Source organism: Aptenodytes patagonicus, chromosome 7 (genome assembly GCF_965638725.1).
Source record: "Aptenodytes patagonicus chromosome 7, bAptPat1.pri.cur, whole genome shotgun sequence".
Taxonomy (NCBI): Eukaryota; Metazoa; Chordata; class Aves; order Sphenisciformes; family Spheniscidae; genus Aptenodytes; species Aptenodytes patagonicus.
The window spans coordinates 73,122,943-73,145,082 of record NC_134955.1 but is presented as its reverse complement, the minus strand read 5'-3'; the positions used below and the strand labels follow the sequence as shown (position 1 = coordinate 73,145,082).

Below are 22,140 nucleotides of genomic sequence, written 5' to 3'. Positions count from 1 at the left end.
ATTCCCGTCTACTGCCAGGGTCCAACACAGCTCTGCTGCTCACCAGGGCAGGCGAGGAGCCCACGACCCTGCCTTTGCTTCTCCTAGGGCGATGCACCCTGTTCACTCCAGCAGCACCTTCTCCCAGTCTGCGTCAGGGCACGGAAACGGGGGCCGCTCCATGGTGAGCTGTAATGTGTTTTTCTGCAATGAGGAGGGGGTCCCAGGCCTTAGGCAATGCCACTCACTAAGGCCATCCGCAGAAAAACATCCGCCTAAATATTTGCCAAACGTAAAACACGTTCACATCCTGGCATACATAATGAGCTGTAGGGACTTAAAGCGGTTTAATTTTTCGTGACAACATAGGAACAGCAATTGCAAACACCTGTTTAATATATTCAAAAATTTTAATGTCACCATTTTAAGATTACTTCTACGAAGCTGCATTAAATAGGCATGGCTTTTCAAATACTGTGCTCTGTCATGACCTGGAGTGGCTGGTCTTGGTTGTGTGCTGGCATATGTCTCTGTGAAATGGCTGATGGAAAAGAACAGAGGCACCAGGGGATTAGTCAGGGTATGATTTCTTACACACAAGCACTTCTGAAACAGTGCACCTTGCTCTCTCTGCCTTTTTCAGTGGTGGGTGGAGCTGGAAGATGCATGCATGTGTGAAAACACCTGGTAATAAAGGTATTTTTTTAGTTTCCCTTATGCTACCAGTATACTAAGTCCATAAGAAATCTTGAATAAAGTTATTACAAAATGCCTGGGAAAAAAATGAACCAGGTCTAGCTTTTTGTGTGGAGCAATGTAGGTCGGAAACGTTGCCAATGGACGTTGAGCCCACAAGCAGATCACAGAGAGCAGGGCTTGGCAGAAGGAATCAGCAGATGTTTGCTGGGCTACAGGGGAATCAGTGGTCTCTACTGCACAGAGCTGCTGACTTTCTTAAGGCATATATCAAGTTAAAAGGCAGAGATATAGGTCTGTAGTGGTAACTTGTTAAATTGAAGTAGGTAACTTTCAAATATTAAAAAAATCCTGCCTCGATTTTTCTCATGTTTCACATGAAGGAAATGCTCTCCAGTCCGCAGAAACAGGGAATCAGGGATCTCGGGAGCTATTCCTGTGTGGGCAACCCAGAGACAGGAGATAAAAGGCTGAAGTACCAACAGATGAGGGGTCCTACAACAAGGCAGCTTCCACTAATGGTAGGACCTGAAAAGGAGAAACAGCTCTTCAGAGCCAATTACAAAATCGGATTCCAGTGAAACCCTGGAGGAAAGGGCTGGCTTGGCGGTGACAACAGAGAAGGAAAAGGCTGGATACGCACCGATGTTGAAACCTGAGCAGAGACTTATCACAAAAGCACCACCTACCAACCAGCTTCACTCTCAGCATCTCTGCAGGCTGCTCAGGGCACCAAATACTCAGGTTAGACACTAGACAAAGGCTGCCTTAAATTCAAGTACTTTGTGGGAATTTCCATACAGTAGCATCTGATGTTCTATGTATACACAGGAGATACTTCAGGAAATTTAGCTCAATTGAAGGGGTATTTTTAGTGCATGGATGACCCAGAGAAAAACATGACAAGACTAACAGCGTTACTGACAAAAAGCAGCTAAGCCAGGACGGCACGCACCTCTTCAGTCTCATCCCGAGTACAGGACAGCAGCAGGGGCAAGCCACATAAAGTACTTATATAGTCTGAGATAGGAAATGTAAAATGAAAAATACTTCACCCAAAAAAGTGAAATCAGATTTTGCTTTTTACAGGGCACAAGGCTTTGTTTTTTATCTTTTAATGTAGATTTATTCTGGCAAAGAAAAAAGAGTCTGATAGGATGACACAGTACTTTAAAATTATACATTGCCTCACATGCCCCTCACATGCATGTTCTGCATGCATATGGCACGGGATATATTTAACACGATACTGTTACTTGATGCTTTCAAACATCTGAATTCCAAATCTTGCTGTGCCCAAAGTGTTAATTGCTGCAGCTGAACAGTATTTTCTGTTGATGTGTTGCAGCAGCTAGTATGCAGGACAATTTTTACACTGAAGGGAACAATATGAAGTAAAATTTGATTTGTGATTTGTTTGTGAAGTATTTGATGTCCAAGATTTATATTTTTTTAATGTTAAAGTTATCTACTCCGCATTGGGACCAGGGTTTGGAGCAATGCCACATGCCCTGAGTGAACTCAGGCTGGTGCAGAACAGCCCATCTGTTTAGCAACACCACAAGCTTTGCTCTTTCCTGGCTCCTCACCCAGCAAGCCAAGTTCAAAGTGTCTGGCCTGATTAGGCCAACAGCAGCTGTGCCTTTGGCCACTTTTTGAAAAGACAAGAGCACCCAAAGCGAAAGTGACTGATCATCCCAAATCACATGCCGATGCGCTAGATGCAAACTTCATCGAGAAACCCTGTCCAAGGACAGCATGTTTGTAAGAACACAGGCAGAAGGTTTAATAAAAGATCTTCACAATAGGAAGCTGCAATATGTTTGTTTCCCCCCCAAATTATCTGAAAAATTCAAATATATTTAATGAAAATATTCTAGCAATTTCAAAGAAATGTGGCAGTCATAGTCAGGCATGAACAGGGTTGTTATACTTTTTCTGAGACACTTAACACACTATAAAAGGCACTTCAGCATGAAAGACACTCCATCTCTACTGACGAGTCACAGACAACCTTGAGACAGAAAGTGCTGAGTTTTAGCGCTACCAGCTCAGAAAACCGAATCTGTTGATTTCCATTCCTGAGGACGGGCTGAGTATACCAGCAGGAGCAAAGAGAGTCCACTGCATCTTAGCAATGAAGCTGCACCTTGAAACTGCCATCCTGATTCTCATCTCCACGAAAAAACACAAGGACAACCTTTCATTTAACACATGAGTAACGCCCATCAGTAGTGAGCTCCATCACGTCTGCTGCCAGTGATCAATGAAGGAGCGCGACAGCCCCAGAAGTAGGGCTGGGAGTGCAGGGCACGAGCCCAGAGCTGGGACCTGGACCTCGGACAGATCCCCTGTGTCCCATTGACTGCCAGGCGAGACCCCTCTCCTTCTGTCCAGCCCTTGTTCCTGCTCAGCTTGGCTCATCGCTTCGCTGCTGTGAGTTGCAGGTGGGTGCGGGAGCTCCTGACTGGTCGTAGGGAATGTGACCCCTGCAGCAAACGCAAGCTGAGAGTATCTCCTGTCCTCCACCTTTGCCTAGGAACAGCATTAGATGTGCAATTTGGGGTTGATTAATAGCTCAGGAAGGAGATTTATGGACCTTGCCAGAATTCTTTCTACCCATCCGTCTGTCATGCCAGGAACCTAAATAAAAAAAAAAAAATTAGTTTAATACAGTGCTTCTTATACTCCTGTTATGCAAAATGCCACATTTACAGAGTTAGAGGCAGGGTGCTGGATGTCCCACGCGTGCTCAGCCGCAGTCTTCAGAGTGGGAGAGGGAAGAGCAGGGGGCAGTGGCACAGGGACAGTACATCCCCCACCGCTGTCCATGCAGGACGGGATGTGGCCCATTGCCTGTCACGTCTCCTTGGTCGTAGCTCCTGAGATAGCGTCCCTCCTCCTCACATGGCTCTCAGTCCCGCTCCCCGCCAGCCTCCTGGGCTCAGCCCCAAGCCCAGGGCTGATCCTTGAGACCCCGCTGCCATCCCACACCCAGGCTGCACCACCTCCTGCTTGGCTCTGCTTAAGCAAAGCCTATGGGACATGATGCTTAGGAGGGGACATGATGCTTAGGAGGGGACATGGGAGCTCTGTAAAAGGCAGCGCTGCCCCCAGACTTCTTCCTGCAGTCGTTGGTGCGGGAGCAATAAAACCTCATTACTTTTGCAGTGAGGAATGGGCAGTAATGGAGGCAGCTGTTAAAGCAATACCCAGAGCTTTATTCGATGCAGAGTGACACCAACAGGCACATGGAAAATACTAATCCACCATAACAAGAAAAGGTCGTGCTCTGCAGACGTTTTATTCTCAGTGCCTGGATACCCTTGTTAACACATTCAGCACATTCGCCCCATGGTGCATGCTCCTGTGAACCAAAATGCTAGGAGAAACTCGGAATTAATACATGCAAATTGTATTACATTTTCCCTGCACATAAAGCTGTTTTTTTCCTTCAGTTATAAAGAAATCTGAACAAATAATTTAAAAAAAAAAAAAAAAAAAACCACACACCATGTTTTGTTCTTTCATTCTTTTAGAAAGGGGAGAGGTTCAACCAAGCAGCAGCAAGGAAAGGCAGTATTTCAGTGCAGGAGCAAATGACCTCCTGAGGGACTCCCGAGCAAGCAGAAACAATTCTTTCCCTGCTCTGGAGATACATCTTTTTTTCAGTCATTGCACTCAGGCCCTTATGAGGAAGATATTTGGTATATCAGCGCCTTCAGTCCTTTGTCCATGGCTTATTTTTTCACTCCTCTACAAAGCTTTTTCAAGAAGAAAACTTCTTTTCTTGTGCTTTTCGATAACACAGTCTCAGGGGAGTGGTATTGCTCCAGGGATGATATTTTTGTGTGCTCCAAACCCCACAATATGGTGCTTGGTTTTGCCTTATTTGCATGTTATAAAGGTGCTATTGAGTGGGGAATTTAGTGCTCCAACTCAATCCTTAGTGTTTTTCCATCCTCTGTGCATATGCAATAATTTGTACTCTAAGAGATGTGCAGTGACCTCTTTTTTTCATGCGAGAAATGTTTTCATTAAAAATAAAATAGCAGATACATCAAGACATTTCCTCTTGTAAAGCCTCATGTTCTGAATGTAAAATAGGAATAGCCAATCTCTACAATGTTTTCTTATCATGCTATGCAGCTAAAAATGAGAGATCAAGTGAGACAGAGGGAGGTTGGGTTATTGCATAACACAAATAAAACAAACTTTTTAGGCGGCCCTATAATTTCCATAAATAGATAATTAATCGTAGTAATAGTAACACCACCACCAATAATAAAATCTTTGAATCGTATTCTTTGTTTCAACATAGTATTGAAACAATTCAGGGAACAAGTCATGATTTCCAAGAGCCCGTGGTCACAGCAGAGAACACTGCAGCAAAGCCAAGGCTGCCCTGGCTCGGCTTACCTGGGACCCAGCTGCATCTGTCGCCCGTCTTGCCTCCGCTCCCCCGGCTGCCGTCGGGTTCAAAGAGAGACCTGAGGTCTGGCAAGCCTGTTGCTCTCTGCAGGACTGGTGCACTGCCATTGCCAGCACAAACACAGAAATAAGACAATTTACTAAATAAGTCTTTAGTCTGAGTATGCGAGAGGCAGCAAATGCATTCGAAGACGGCAATGTGAAGCAGCTTGCAGGGAGCGTTTGCAGGACAGAGGGACTGGGGACTGGGACTTGGCTCGGTGCTTACTTTAAATACATGACTCATTCCACCGAGGCCCAACAGCAATACGTATATGCTTAAAGTGAAATATTTTTTTATAATCTATACCAAATCAGGACCTGCATACAATTTAGGAACAAAAAGCTCCATTTTTGTAGCTATTCACTGTGGGCCTTACATTACATTCTTTTTTAGCTGAAGGTATGTAGTCTCATTTGCACTGTGAATATTTATAACTGTGAATTTAAATGATCTCTTTCTCAGTAAAGAAGCTTAATAGTCTAAGGATGGTTAAATCATTTGCTGGAAAATATTCACAATGTGAACACAAAATAGGAGCAAAAACTATCAAAACAAATTCACGGAGACATTCAAAAGAGCACATACAGCATACATATCAGTTCATTTGATCAGCTATTGTCTTACTGGTGTACTGACTAAAGCAGAACTCAGAAAGCATGAAAATTAGTTATTTCCACCATCTTGAGGAAACGACATTAGTATGCTGACACTAAACTCGTGGCTTCTGTAACTAATATGCCTTGTTGGTTACAAATTGCGTTTGAAATATTCTGAAATGTTAGAGTTGGCTGAATTACCAAAAACCAGAATTGTTAATATTTTTACAAATAGAAGCTGTCAGGTTTGTTCAAGATGATTCACAAATTCATACCACTCTTTATCTGACAGAATTCAGATCACTGCCAAATAATGGGCATAATAGCTCACAAGTCCCAGAATTTTCCATTAATTTACAGTAAATAATAATTCAGCTGAAAAGTCATACTGCTAATTACTCTGATTTAAAGAGCATTTCAATTACCTAATTGAAGAACAGAAATAGTGCACTCAATTTAGGTGGTCAGTCACAGTTCAGAAATAATGAATAGTAAATGATTAATACACAGCACAGAAACAGTCATAGTCTGAAAATTATTCCTTTGAATAATTTAGTGGATAGTTGGCAACAATGGACACTTGCAATCAATTAAAGGAGCTGGCTGCAAACTTCACATTGGAATAATGCTTCCACGGAAAGTGCAGATTTTCACAACATTTTACCCAAAATGGTTTTGGTCCCCTAGGAAGGTCACACAGATGTTTTATTGCAGGCTTCTTTACCCCATACCCCTGTGTTTTCCTTTTTTTTTTTCCCCCCTAATTGATAGGAGGCAAAATGTCACGCATCAGCCAGCTAAACTTTTAGTAGCATTTCCATACCAATTTGTTGTCTTGGTGCTGTTGTGCCAGTGCAGGGTGGGTGCCAGGCTGGAGGATGCATCCGGGGCTGCCAAAGACGTGATGGGGAGCTGGGGAGAGCCAGGCTGCACCTGGCAAGGGGGGGTCTGAGAAGGCGTCTGGCAAGAGGTCTCGTGGAGAAAGGTGACAGCCAGAAACAGAATCCGAATTATGAGGAAAATACTGCAACGTGCAGAGCAGCGAGTGCAGAGCTTCTCCTGACTCGATGGCTGCCCTTTGGCTTGATCTGGGAAAGGGAAACTCCCCTCTCCTGGGCGAAGAGGCTGATGCTGCTTTTCCTGACCATTTTGTGCCAGTGTGCCTCTGGAATATTGAAATGCCACTGCTGTGTTGCAAGAGGGTATTTTGCTTTCTAACAGAGCAGAAACCTGTATTATTATGGCCATATGTTGCCATGTGGCAGCCTGAACTGGCCCGTGGAAACAGGGCATGGTGCACGGGAGGTCTAAATACCCGCTTCCAGTTCAGTTGCTGGGGAGGGAGATTTGTGTCTGTGAGTGGTGGCATTCGTGTTTGCATGCTGTGATTTGTGGCATCACATCTGGACTAGACCACAGAAACTGCTGGAAGCCAAATGTGAGTTCAGGTAGACGGTGCCAGCCCCAGCACCGTCCTGCCCCTTCAGCAGCGGTGGTCATGGGTTGGGGGTGTGGGGGTGGGTATGTGTCTTTTTTGTCCCTTGAGCTTTATGAAAGTCGAAGTGTAGATACTCTGGGCTGCATGAAAAGGAACATTAAACCCAGTCAGTCTGCTCCAACTTTACAAATTTTTGGAGAAGAAATATGTTTTTATCCCAAAATAAAAATCTGCTGCAAGCAGGAGAGGAGGGTAGCTGAGGACTGGTAAAATGAACAAGTCCCCCCCTGGGCTGGTGAGCAGGCAACTCCCTCCCAGTGGAGATGCTCACGCAGTCCTGCAAGCCCTCGTGCGCTGGGCTGGTATCTGGGACCATGTACGAGGACGTCCCCGACTCAGGCAGGAACTGAAGGAGCACTTTTTGTATCTTACGTGCAAATGACAAAATGACCCAGTATGAATAGGTCAAATAAGTACCGTGCTGTTTTCACGCAGACCCAGCCAGTCCTACCTGGCCCACCTGCACAGACGGTCCCATCCGCTCATGATGGAGCATCTCCCCGCGGGGTTTACTCCATCCCCAGCTGAGCCGTCCACGAGCCGGGTCACCCATGGTGGCACTCCTGTGGCCGTGAGCCCCAGAGCAGCACTTCCAGGACTCCCCAGCTCCTGGCTGGGGGCACAAGCGCAGAGGAAGCACTGCCAGAGCCCACAACATCATGAGAGACCCCCTGTGCCCCCGTGCCCCGCCATGTCCCCGCCGTGCCCTGGTGCCCGGGCCAGCCGCCAGCCCTAGCCAGCAGAAGAGCGGCAGCATCGCACAGCAGCTGCCGTGGGCACACTCCAGCGTCTTTAATTTTGGAAACACGGCATGCCAGTGTTTCTAAAACAGCTCTTATTTTTTTTCCAGATAGCGTTTGCAAAGGGATGTTTACACAGGCACACGCGTCGATGGGATGGGGCTGTGGCCACCCTGATGTCTCCCGTGGCCTGGGAGGGTCAGAGCTGGGCTGCAGCAAGGAGGGAAGGACGAAGGAGACTGAGCTGCTCCCTGCAACCCCCCTCTGAAGGGGCTCAGCTTCCTCTGCAGCGAGATCCCTGGTCTGGGCTCAGACTGCCGAGAAAAGCGCAGAGTGGCGAGAAAGAGCTGTGAGAAAACCTGTAAGCAAGGTGAGAAAAGTGAAATTACAAAGATTGCAAATTGCTGGTGAGCAGTTCCAACAACTACGTACCATCAAAATTGAAATAAATGTGGTGTTTATTTGCCATATGTACCAGCCGATGGCTCGTGCGTACTTGGACATGTTAAAATGCACTGTGTGTGCAGGAGGAGCAGCCCTCCCTGGGGCAGAGCCGGCGGGCGCCATCGGTCTCAGCAGCTCGGATGCACACCAGTGCTTATAGGCAGGGGCTATGGCTGACCCATCACTCAAAACACCACGAGAAAGAAATGCAGAAGTGATCTATCTGTTGTGTCATTTTGTAATTGCTAATTTAATTATTCCTGTTCCATATTGAGTCTTTTCTTAATGTGGTTTAATTAGAATATTCCATTATTAAATGCACAGAATGCAAACAAAATGCACTCAAACCCCTTCTTTTCCCATCAGTTTTCCATTTCAATTTTTCGGTCTAAAAGTAAGAAAAAAAAGAAACCATCACCTTTGCTGTCAGTGCTGTGTATGGGGTCGCCTGAACCGGCAGGCTGGAAAACCATCTTTGAATGTAAAATGGTGAAAACTGGAGAGAAGATGGCTGCCATCGGAGAGGGCTGCTGTTATTCAGTAGGTGACTATTTGTTTTCATATAAAACAACACTTTTGAAAAGCGTGAAAAAATAAAAGACCACTTTCTAACTCTGTTGGAAGCGATAAATTTTCAAAATGCCAAATATGTTAAGGGAAAGAGCTCTAGGGAAGTGAGAGGAATGTATGTGTTTTAGCCACAAAATACCTTTCCCTACAAGCACTGTAAAATGCTGGGAAGTAATCAGTTTGTCGTAATTAATATACTTGAAGCTATAAACATTTCAGAAAGTGTGAATTGCTGTTTAACTCCAAATCCCATTTAGCTGATGCTGTACAGCTGCTTTTTTTAGGAATGCTTAGTGTCAGTCCTTTAATTAGAGGTGTGAACCTTGCTCCAGGCTCACCCCGCCTGCCCCGGGACGCTGCCGCCGCTGCCGGCATCCCAGTCCCGGGAGGCTGGCGAGGGCTGGAGGCACACACCGGTCATCCCCCCTCATGGCCTGAGACTTTGATAGTTGGACATCAGTCATGAAACCTTAATAAGTAACTGAATAATAAACTTAGTCAGTAAACAAATTAAATAATAATTAATTACTTAAATAACATAAATAGAAAACAAATAAGTAAATAAATACAAATCTACATATTCTTAATTAACCAAACTAACCATTAGTAACTAAGCATTCGTAACTAAAGCACAAAATGAAGGCAAAGAGATGAACTAAAATTGTTCTGAAAATAGCTTCATTCAGTGAAAAGTGACCTTCAGATTAGTGAAAATACATTCAAGAATCTTGTTACATCTCCCGACCCTTCCCAGGGAAAAGAGAGGGAAGGAAGGAAAACCTTATAGCAGAAATGTTCCATGACAACTACTCAAAAATAATAACAATAAAAAATTTATTCTGAAACTACATTTTAAATCAGAGTGTACCAAATTTCCATTCAAAATGTGAATGTAAGAAAATAAAGCCAAAAGCACACCATGTTTTGTTTCAGTGAAAGCAAACCAGAAGCGTCCCAGCTGCTCAGCGCTGTGAGTGAGACTTACAAATTCTGTTCTTTTCACCACTAAGTCAGATAACGGGGTATTGTTGTTATCTGTCTGTATTTTCCCTTCCTTCAGAATTTGTACAAATTATTTGCTGTTGCAACTCCCAGTGATAATAAGCTGTACAGTTTAATTACATGTTGTATGAAATTATTCCCATTTGTCAGTTTTCATGTTCCCACATAAGAAATTCTGCTCAAACAAGCCATACCTTCCAGAAAAGGGATCTTTTAAGACTTTTATCTTGATCACCTACCTCGTTATTGTTTAAATATTGTTGCAGACAGGTTGACATGTCGAGGTAGCGGTGCCATTGCTGGCTGAAACTGTGTGCTTTGCAGGGTCCCCGTGCAGCCAGCCCAGCTGGAGCGAGTGGCTGGCACAAGGCAGCACGTATTAGGACTTACAGAGGAAAAGATGAACTTCATAAAAAATTGGAGGTTTTGTAACATTTGGCCTCAGTGCATGCACGGATCTTCTCCAGTGTGAGCGCAGCAAAGAACAGGGTGGGAAACTCTGGAGGCGCAACCACTGGCTGATACCAAGAGTGGTGAAGTAAAGAGGAATGAAAGGTACTGATGGAACGCAGAATATTTGAGTGAGCTTCCTCTCTGTGCAATTTCATGAAACACCGTGGAAAACACCTACCGTAGGGACGAACAGTATGAGACCTGCTCTTTACCCAGCCACAGTTTCCCATCCACACCAGTGTCCTTTTCATTGCTTCTGTTCTGCAGCCCAGATGTTTTATGTCCCACCACCCCGAGTCCTGGCAGGGAGCAGAGTGGTAACCCTCGCTTGAGCTCTGCCGCCATGGCACCACCGCACCGTATCAGCGGGTGAGCCACCAATCCTTAAGTGCTCAGAAGTCAAACGCTAAAACTTGGGATGACCAGAAGACAGCTTCCTGTGAAGAATGCAAGAACAAGATATATCTTGAGTCTATACACAATAGATAAAAATATTTGCTCAGAAGCAGGAGTTTTGTGGGTTTTGTCATGGTGTAAGAATAAATGACTACGAGTATGAGCACACTAATCCTTTTCATGCTATTGCTGCTCCTTGGTCTCTGTCTAATCCACTTAAGCAGAAAAACAAGCAGACATGACTCCGGCAGTGGTGGGGACTCAGTTCCCACCATTGCCATTTCTTCCTCCTTGGTGGAGCTTCTTCTGCATGGGTCATTTCTGAAGTGACTCCTACTGAAGGAGGTGTTTCTGTGTCCCTTAAACACGTGGGGACAGGAGGAGGAGGGCTCCTCCTGCCCGACACCTCTCTTGGGATGACAGAAGTGTTGGCACTCACTTGCCTTTTGGCCCTCCAAGCTGCCACGCAGCCCCATGGACATCGTGCAAGAAGGTTCCTAGCCACTAAAGTGTCACAAGAAATGTAAGCACCATTTTTCACACAGGCACCCTGCTGCCTTTTGCATGAGTCACAGGAAAGCTGGAAATGCACCGTGTTTAGAAATCTTTTTTGTCTTTGAGGTACCAAAGGCCCTGGCAGCACTCATGGCATATCTTAGCTCAGTTCTGTAAAGTTGAGGAGAGCCTTGACTGCCTGTGCCTTAATATTATTTAGAAACTGGCACAGCTGATGCTGGAGGTGCAGTGCTGTTATGAGTCACCACGTGAGGAAAACCAACCTGACAGTCAATTCGGCTTTTTATTTGCTACTTACACTGATGTGCCAGAGACAGGTATGCAAGGAATCAGGCAAAAAGTATGTTTTAATTTAACGTGCTGTCAGAAAACAACTCTGCCCTCCCCTTCCTGCTGGTAGCGGGGCTCTGCCGGGACTCCCCTCCTTGCCAGAGGAGTGCTGCCCACTGCACCCCGGAGTGGGGCTAATGGGGACGATTTCTGCTGGGGCTGTGCCAGCCCCTGATGACTCTCAAGCAGCCCCCGGGGGTTCATACATCTGTGTCTAATATAGCCAGCACTTTCACAGGGCCTCTTTCAGTCATTTAATAAAGTATATTATTAGCTGTCCTTCACAGTAAAACTCTTCTTCTCTTTGCCATCCTGAGTCCCCTCAATTGCTACCGGAGATACTGCCTCTCCCCAGCAAAGCAGGATGTCTTGAATCTCAGGCACAGGCAGAAGGTGAGTCCCTCCCCGGACAGCAATGTTTCAGCAGTTTGTCAGTTTGGATAAGAGCTGTTCCCAGCCCCCAAGCAGAGGGGAGGTCGAAGGGGGATGAAAGGTTTCCAGACCTTTCCTGGTTGTCCTCGGCTTTGGGCCGAGGGTGGTGACCACCTGGGGCACCGGTTCACCCATCTCAAGGGGCTCATGGCTTCTCAGTGGACCTGTTTTCTGGAAGAGTTAGAATAGTCCTTCTCAGCTCAGATTATTCAGGTTCTCATTGCAAATATTTACCTTTACATGGGCACTTTAAATTTTCCCCTCTCTCTTTTTTTCCTCCCCCTACAGTTTTTATTTTACAAAAACCCCAGCTATTCTCCCTCCTGATTGTTTCCATCTAACACCAGACCTTGCAACTCACAGTTCTGAAATGAAGCTCATGATTAATAATTCTCTAGTAACTAATGACTACGTGGTTCTTGGGGTGGATTGCTCTCCACGATCCAGATCACTGGCTCTGTAGCTCCTTCTTCTTCACACTAGAAAAGCAGACCACGTTCAGCCACAAAGATTAGGGAAAGCCATCAGAGATACTGATTGAAATGTACGAGAAAACCCATCTATTTCCAGCCTATGGTGCCGTACAGGTCACTTTTGTTCTGGAACGACAGAAACCTCTTGCCATGCCTGAGCGGTGCCAAGCATGTCGGGTATTTAGATAAAACAAGATGGAGAGACTGTTACTACCTTCAACCTGTGATGTGCTAAGGGGGAGCCTTGGGAGGTCTCGGGCAATGCTAATCACTCGGTGAGAATCAGGAGCCCATCCTACCTGCTCAGCAGCGGTGGCTTGTCCGGACGCAGGCTGGGGGTGCCAGGAAGGGAGACCCCTCCCCAAACGCACCCACACAGCGATGAGCGACCAGAGGGAGCTGCTGAATAAAGGATAGGAGCCAGTTAATTGAATCCAGTGTTAATCTTGAAATGTTCTTGTTCCACCTAACAGCTCTCCTGGTTCCTGATTCACCACCATGCTTAAACTCTAATGACACTGGTTGCTTTGAGACTTCAAGTAAGGAAATTTTAATAAAAGCTTGACTTGATGTTATTCCACTACAAGCTCTGCGCTGAATTAAACATAAGGCTGAGGAGATATGTTGACAGTACATCACCATGAAGTCCTGCTGGCCGCTGTTGAATATGGGTAAATAGTTTTATGTCATTTTCTTTAAGGCTCATTTCCAGCTTTCAATCAGTCTCACATATAACATGGATGAAGTGCTGTGCAAGGCATCTTATCATGGCCAGTTGTCTGAAATGTGGGGATATGGCTAATTTTGAGAAATGAATCACTTGTCTTTCCCATTTTCATCATTACAGTGCTAGCCTATGCTGAAATACAGGCACTCAGCCAGAGTATACTGTGCCTAATACACACAGAATACCACAGAAAATAGCTATGTCATAAAAAAATAACTAAATAATCTGTGCAGTCCATTACTGATGTGCAGCTAAGCTGTAACTTTCTCTGAGTGTTCTTCTCTAATACCACAACTTTATTCTTCGATAAAATAACATGTTTTCCAGACAAAGTAAATGCCACTGGGTGGGTGTACTTGCAAGAAAGTGTGCGAAGGGTGCAATCTGGAAATCTATCATCTCAGCAAGAGAGGGTGGACGCAATGCACGGGAGTGTAGGAGTCCTGCAGACCTGCGTGCAGCAGCTGCCCATAAACCACAGCTGAGCAAAAGCGAGCGTGTGCCTCAGACATCTCCATGGGGGTATGCACAGAGCAGCCCCGAGTCCTCAGTGGAAAGCCATGCAGAACTGATCTTATCCACTTACAAGGAACACAAAATTCAACTTGAGCAAGGCCAAAACATGGGGAGTGAAGACCCTGTTAATAATGGGCATCGCGGGAAGGATGGCAGAACAAAGCCCCATCTTATACCGTGTCTTATCAGCCTGTAGAAAGCATTATATTTCATGTTTGTCCATGGCAGCGTGAGATTGCATTTGGCTCAGGCAGTCTCGCTGCTACTCTAGTCCAGTTAATTTAAGAAATGTATTGATTTGCACAGTTGATAAATCTCTGTCGGTACAACAGCATGTACTGTTGTAATCCAGCACGTAGGGAGCAGGATTTCATTGCAGGGGGACAGTCACCAGGCGAACAGGGTGATAACCCTGCCTGCCGTAAGACAGCGGGAAGTTTATTTGGATTTTAGCCAAGACCTAAATACGAGGAGCTACAGTCAAACACAGGGCTGCGTACACCTACCTCGCTTGGACCACTCGCCTGGCGCACGGGCTACCCCCGGGATGCTGGGGACTGGCAGCGCCATTTGCTGCAGCAAGAGCATCTGATGTGCAGCACACATCATCCAGGAAAGGAGTAGCAAGCAATGTTCAACTACCATTTGCTGCTGCTACGGGAACAACTGGTCTCTGGATAGAGGAAGGGGTCACCTTGTAGCAGTGAGAGAAGCTCCTGCAGCTCCCTATCCCCGCACAGAGCCTGGGAAGGAGGTGAGCACAGCACAGGGCAACGTCGGTGTTTCGTGCCCAGGGGGTGTGGACGCCCGGTGAAACGTACTGAAAGAGGCAGATTCCCCTGCGGAAGGTGTGGCCCAAAGATGTCCACCAGACTGTATGAAATGTGAATGGCTGTTCCCACTGCACAAAAAAGAGGAACAAGAATCCATTCTGAAGGGTCTGTTAATTAATAATCACAGTGCAGGCTGGAGGCAGTGCAGCATATTAACTTGTTAAGGTGAGAGTGGGAGAAGAAAGGTGCTGACAGCTATTACTGAATTAGGAAAAAGAACCCACAACATGACAGTTTATTAGCATTTTCCATTGGACTTAAAAGGTTCTCTCCTCTCAAGGATTAGAATAAAATTAGTTTGAGGGGACAGCTTTATTGAATTAAAAGTTAACTTCTAAAAAGTTTATATCAGTAGCATTTTCTGGAGGTAAATATCAGCCTGACACTTTCTTTTGCCTGCAGTTCCCCCCAAAAAAGTATTGTTCTGGCAGTGGCTTATCACTCTGGGCAGGATTCCCAAAATATTTTGCATCAGTCAGTAAAATGCCCATGTCATGGTACTTGCCATGGTGTTAAGCTAAACACGATCTTTCTAGTTCCCTGAGAAACTGTGCAGCCAGAGCCTCATCCCGCCGGCACGCCGCACCACAGGGAGACAGATGGCGGCTCTCCAGCCATCTGGCTCTGGGATTTTCTATGTGCAGCCCCAAATCCATAGGAAGTTGGCAGTGGAAAAGAAAGCCATTTGGATCGTTTTCGTCAGATGGTAACACTCATCAGACAAATGTCTCCTTCACAGCAGCCCGAACCAAGCAGCGCTCTTCCGCGGAAAGACCAGAGTGTGCTTTGCTGGATCCAAAATCATCTTGCTGCATCTTCTCAGGAGGCTTCATCATCCCGCTCCTCTGCTGGGACTGCAGGAGCCCACAGCTTCAGTACCGCCTGGGCAACCTCCTCCACCTACAAAAGGAGCCCCTGCTTGTGACGGAGCAGAAGTTAGGAGGTATCAAGCCTGGAAAGAAGAGGAATGGTCTTCTCCTAGATTGTGAGGGGACAGCCAGCATGGAAATGGTAGCAGTCCAGTGGCAGTGTCTCAGAAAGCTCACTCTCACACAGTCAGACTCCCAGGATGCATTTTAAATAGTGGGGAAGTTCTTATCAAACTAGTTAGAATTTCAGGATTTTGAAAAACGGAGTTTTGTTTTTTAAAGGGAATGACAGGTCTGTGACGCACAACTGCATGGCACCTTTAATGCCACCCAAATCAATGTTTTCCTTTGATCTGTGTGTCCTGATAGTTTACTACCTGTCTTTAATAGACTGATTTATTTCTTTATTCTCAGAGGTGATAAATTGCAGTATATTAAGACAATGGTGTAACATTTGTTGCTATTAAAATGTATACAACCAAAATTTAAATGTAATTGAATTTTAAATGGAAAATAATGGTCGCTGTTGAGATGCCCAAAGACAACTTATTACTCATCCCCCATCAACATTTTATTAAACAGGAATTAAACAAAAAAAGAAAGGGTCAGTAAAAGTATTTTGAATACATGCTATATTAATGGTCAATCATAGTATAAGATATATTGAAGCTTTTTAAAAAGAAATTGCATGAATTTATCTTCAGCTGCTTGGAGTTTTCTGTCAAAATGATTTGTTCATTTTAAAGTATGTTTCCTGTAAAAGTGATTATTGCCCTGTATTGCAACATTTTGATTCAATTTAGCTAATCTAGAAATTCTCTGCCTGAATTATTACCATGAAAGAAGCCTTAGCTGTTGCATCCAGAGTCTCCTCTGCTGCCCATGTGCTGGACAGCTCTTCCAGGCTGCCCCCCGTGATGGTCCATACCCTCCGACCAGAAGAGTGCCCCAAGGGACTCTGTGATGCCTCCTGGGAGCTGTACTCTGTAAAGTTAGAATATCAATAGAGAGAAAGAAGAAAGTGAAGCACCAGAAATACATTTCTACTGAAGAGCTATGCTTGTTAACATTTTTAACCTATTTTTTTCTGAATTATTCAATACACATGCATACAGATGGAGTATTTTAATATTGATGATAGCCCAACAGAAGATGGAAACAAGAATTGTATGTTTTGCTCTGCTATTAGTATTGATTGTCTTTATATTATGTAGCACAGCCTTTTATCTTCATTGATGAAATAATGTATTCCCTTACAGTGTGCGTCACGGGGGGGATTTACGTGGAATGGCTGCAAGAGCCGAAACACACAGCTTTGGCATATAATCCGAAATTTATTTACTAAACTGGGTATCACAGTAGGACAGCGATTTCTTGGCTGCCATTCCTATTCTGCAAGAGTCACAGAGGTGTTGTGGTTTAACCTGGCAGGCAGCTAAACACCACACAGCCGTTCGCTTACTCCCCCCGCTCCCTGGTGGGGTGGGGGAGAGAATCAGAAAAAGAAAAAAGTAAAATTTGTGGGTTGAGATACAGACAGTTTAATAGGAAGGGAAAATAATAATAATAATAATGATAAAAGAATATACAGAATAAGTGATGCACAATGCAATTGCTCACCACCCACCGACCGATGTCCAGCCAGTCCCCGAGCAGTGGTCACTGCCCCCACGACCAACTCCCCCCAGTTTATGTACTGAGCATGACGTCCCATGGTATGGAATGTCCCTTTGGCCAGTTTGGGTCAGCTGTCCTGGCTGTGCCCCCTCCCAGCTTCTCGCTGGCAGGGCTTGAGCAGCTGAAAAGCCCTTGACTAGTGTAAGCACTGCTCAGCAACAACTAAAACATCGGTGTGTTATCAACATTATTCTCTTACTAAATCCAAAAGACGATACCAGCTACTAGGAAGAAAATTAACTCTGTGCCAGCCAAAACCAGGACAACAGGTCATGCTCACCTGGTCCAGCCCAGCCCCTCCAGCCTGGCAAAGCATCACCTGCACACAGGGAGCAGAAGATTTGCCCCCATCTTTTATTTGCCAGACGCAGCTGGTGGTCCCATTTCTACATGAGGCAGATCCACCCCAGGCTCAGCCTCTTCTCCTAAAGTAAAAAAAATTAAAAATATATATAAAAACCCCTAACCCTCATATACATACTTTACTCATAAATATAATTAACACCAAGCTTCACGACGCAGAGATGTTTGGCTTCTATTTCTTTGTGATCATTTACATAATTTCTTAATAGGCTCCAGCCATGGCCTTTCATCTGTGCCACTGCAGGCCCTTGCTCACCCCTTCACTGAGCTGAAGCAGTTACATGCCCAATGGCAACAGCCAGACTTTGAAAGGGTCTGGGGGGACCCCTGGGAAAGAGAAGGGGGAAGTAAATGTATTATTTAGCTCTATGAGCAACTATTCTTGAGGAGCAAAACCATGTAAAATCTGAATAGATAAAAACAGTAATAAAAAAAAAAAATCAGTGCCTTTACTTGATTTGCTCATTAGATATGATTCCTTGGTTTCTTTAGTGGTTTTGCATCCCCCTGAGTTTTGGGATGGTGAAGCAGTTTTGCTATCAGGAGTCACTGTTTCTTTCCTCAGTCCTGTATTATGTATGACACAAACGAAAGCCTCTTTCATTTTGTGTGGTTGCCATACCCACAGCCTGTCTCCAAGTTCCCAGCCAAACCTCCCCGAAAAGCAGCATTTGTGAGATCTTATGGCACTACACTTAAAGCATAAACCATTCAAGTGGATATTTCAAGTGGGCTGAATGTGATGGAAGGACATAGAAATCATTCTTCAGGCTCTGAAAGGCTCCACGTCCTGATTTTCTTCCTTAACGGTCACTAAAGTTTTAAAAGGTGAGGTATAAAATGACCAAGAAGTGAAATGGACGAAAAAATTAACAAGCCAGTGTAGTGATATTTTCAATATTTTTTTTCTTTTTTAAGAGAAAAGGACTGGATTTCACACTCCACGTGATGGCTGCAGTCACCAGGGTTGCAGGCTGCCTACAAAGGACCGGTGCTTTACCAGGGTTTGCGACAGAAGCTGAAGATACCATGAGCAGAACACGCTCACGGCACTGCCGTCATACCATCGTGCACGGCTCCACACCCCTTCTCAGCTCTCAGGGCGGGAGAGTCCACACGTGCCACTGACGAACCATGAAGGACCCATGCATGCTCAGCAGCTAATGGCGTGTGTTGGGTTACCCGGCCGGTTACGTGCCACCCAGGAAGCGATCCGAGTGCCCGCCAGCGCCGCCCGCGTGGTACGTGCCACCTCCATCAGTGGGTGCTGCTGCAGGGCTCTCCAACGGCATGCCAAGGAAAGGCATGGGGAGGGTGGGGAGGACATCTGGGGTTTGAAAGCAAGCTGTAAGGAAAGGCACACATCGTAAGTAACAGGAAAATATCTCAGAAAGTGGCGTGAACTCACAGGGAAACAAGGAAAAAAGTAAAGAAACTTTCATGCAGATACATAGGGGAAAAATCCTCACCACTTTTCAGACTGTTCTGCAAAACTTGACATTCAGATCCTAATTTGTGGCCGGGGGCCCTGCAAATCTTATCTGCATTTTCCTCCTGAGGGACCATCAAAAAGGCACATGCGTGCAATCGCAGGAGCTTTAGCAGAACTGCTAAAGGTTACAAGGGCCACAGCAGAGCATTACAGACAGGGGTGTGTAGAATTGCTCCTCCTGCTAACAGGAGCTGGGAAGGTCCAAGGTGCTTCTTGCTCAAGTGCCTTCACACACAGTTTGGTTTGGGTGGTTAGAGCACAAGCAGCTAATATGCAAAAGATATAAAGGGACTGCCAAGTAAGAAATTATTTGTTTCTAATTTAACAAACCGTGATGCTTAAGAGCAAGGTAAAGGATTGATGACTAAGATTTACAAGTGCAAAGATGAAGGAGGAAGCTTTGAAAAGCCTGAAACCAGTTTGTGGAGTGCACAACGTGGATTTCATGCGGCATTCCCTTCCCTCCAAAGCCTTTCACCTCTTGGGCATTTAGATTCAAACAAAGTTCTGTCTGGGATGCAAAACAGGGTGGGAAGTCCCCAGGCGAAGCCCAGTAGTAAATTAATGTTTGGTTTCCTAAGTGATTCACAAGCTTTCCACAAGTAGGTAAAAGGGACTCAGTAATTAAAATAACTGCTAATACCCACATAAATTAAGAGCCCATTCTGCCCTGAGGAAACATGCTCATCTTGCTCAGGCGTGATACCATTAGCCAAGAAGGCTCAAGGAAAGAGCAAAGTCCCACCTGGCTCATTCATTTCAGCTCAGTCACTAATTAGTCACTGCAGTATCTCAGTCCATATATTAACGGGGAAAAGGCAGAAGTACGTGTTAGAGCAAAGGCCAATAAGAACATCTAACAACAGTTTGATTAATGTATATTGGCAATGATTTAAATGAGGTCCTGTCATCAGTCACCACCTGTAATGGACAGGTAACATGTTTGGAGGACTCCTTTTGCTCATCACAGCTTATGATGTTCATCTAAACACTGCCCGTCACTGCTCGGCGTGCCCACAGCACGGCCCAGCGCCCGAAGAGAGAGCGGCGCAGTCCCCAGCTACCACAAGGTGCATCAGTCAAGCACCAGGTCGCACTCGTGACGGCGAGTGCAAAGGCGACTTAGTGGTTTGGTGACTTTCATGCCGCAGGTCACATCATCGCTCAGACTTTCCGTGGCCTCCGAGTACAAGCTATACCACCAGTTATACCAAATTAGCATGAGTGATGCCCCGTGTCAAACGGCATTCCCAGTGCCACCTGTCTTTGTGGAGACATGCAGCGTGGCGTGGCCAGGAGCGCCCAGAACCAGCCGTGATTAACGGCTCCGGCAGACAGCACGAGCGCTCAGAGCGCTCATCACCGCCAGGAGATGGGCTTAACTCGCGCACTGCTAATTGCTGCTTCAGTTTGTTGCATTTTAGCCACTTCTTTCCAGAGACATACCCACACGGCCCCTGCCCTCCCTACGAAGAGCAACGCTATAAACTGAGCATAATCATTCTGAATTTCTTTTTCCTGGTGACATGCTTTTTTTGGGAAGATACATAACAACTACTGAAAATTGAGCAGTACTTACCCCAGCCTGCCATTCAGGATTTAAGCCCCTGAAGAACTGCAGATAAAGAATCACAACTCAGCAAAAGAGCCTACTTTACTGCCGACTGATTATGCTTCTCGAGTTCCCTTTACCTTGTGGGTTTTTTTCGGCAGGGGGTGGAGGGGGTGGGCAGGAAGGTGACACCTCTCACTAGCCATGCAAGGAGAGCAAGAACTGCTGCTGCTCAGGAACCCTGGATCTCAGACTATGACTTCAGTATTTGCAGCTCATCTCCTGAGGGAAGGTAGAGAGCCTAAAAATTGAGGAAGATATCATTACATACAGATACAGTTTGCATTTCGGCTACTAAAACCAAGGAGGTCACAGAAAATCAAGGTGGCAGACTGTTACCATAACCAGTCCATTCAGCCACCAATAGGCCGGGTACAGCTGCAGATGTAAGCTGGTCTTAAATTTTGAAGGCGTGCAAAAAAAAGTTTTATTTTTTTTTTAATCCAACAGCAGAAACAACAGTACTGGCAAAGTCTGAAATAGCTGAAGTAGTCACTCCTTTACAGGAACCAGTCTTTATTTCCTTTCAAGATTAGAAGTACATGGAATCAGTAATACATAGGAAGTATTGCTGTAGATATATTTGATATAAATTCTTCACTTACAAGTGATAATGGTACTCAGTGTTGCAGCAGAGGTGCATGTACACAAATGTGTCAGTTTTGGTTTTGGCTGTTGACAATTCTGAAGCGTGAACAATTTAAGAAGGTGAAAATAGAAAAGTTCTGTTGATTTGTGAGCAAAGAGAAAGCTATATTATAAAACTCAGAGGGTAAATATGACTGAGATTCTGATATAGAAAACACACCCATTTAGAGAAAAACTTGGCAAACTAAGTGTTGTCTCTATATAATTTCATTTTAATATAGCAGGTACAGCACAATACTAAGCACCAGTTGCAATTGCACTTACATCATATGGATGTGTAGTACACAAACTGCAGCTGTTTAATATTTACAATTCTGAAATTGGGAGCATCTACTTTGACATAAACATTATCCTAAGTAGTATTTTCAAGGATTGGAGCGATAATAGTATCATTTTGATAATAGTATCATTTTAAGCAATACTCTTCAGTTATATCATTAATTTTTCAGCAAGAAAACACATGATATTTTCTTGCTACTATTAACCCTAATTTTAAATATTTGCAAATCAGACCTATAAAACTATGCACAGAGATTTGGGGGCAAAGTAGAGGCTAAACGTTTTCGGGGACTTTATTCTGTTCTGGCAAGTAATCCCCTGGCTGTGTGCCCAGAATCAACCCTTTCTAGTACCGAGCTCTGCATCACAGCGCTTCCCAGCCAGCTGGTTTTACTTCATCCCAAGGAAGATTAAAGCCTCCTGTAATGTGTGAGCCATCAGCTTGAAATATTGTCATGGACTATATTTTCAGGCTTGGGTTTTGGGTTTGGTTTTTTTTTTTTTTTTAATATTCCCCAAATAAAC

General features: G+C 45.0%; 2 long non-coding RNA genes across 2 annotated transcripts; one reads left to right on the top strand and one right to left on the bottom strand.

Moving 5' to 3' along the window:
• Window positions 1-2,446: 2,446 nt before the first annotated feature.
• On the bottom strand, window positions 2,447-5,241 carry LOC143162896 (uncharacterized). Its single transcript, XR_012995819.1, has 2 exons — window positions 5,095-5,241; window positions 2,447-3,318 (listed from the first exon to the last, which is right to left on the bottom strand). It is a non-coding gene; the product is annotated as an uncharacterized LOC143162896 (long non-coding RNA).
• Window positions 5,242-8,123: 2,882 nt separating this feature from the next.
• LOC143162895 (uncharacterized) lies at window positions 8,124-11,014 on the top strand. Its single transcript, XR_012995818.1, has 3 exons — window positions 8,124-8,353; window positions 8,794-8,967; window positions 10,720-11,014. It is a non-coding gene; the product is annotated as an uncharacterized LOC143162895 (long non-coding RNA).
• Window positions 11,015-22,140: the final 11,126 nt, after the last annotated feature.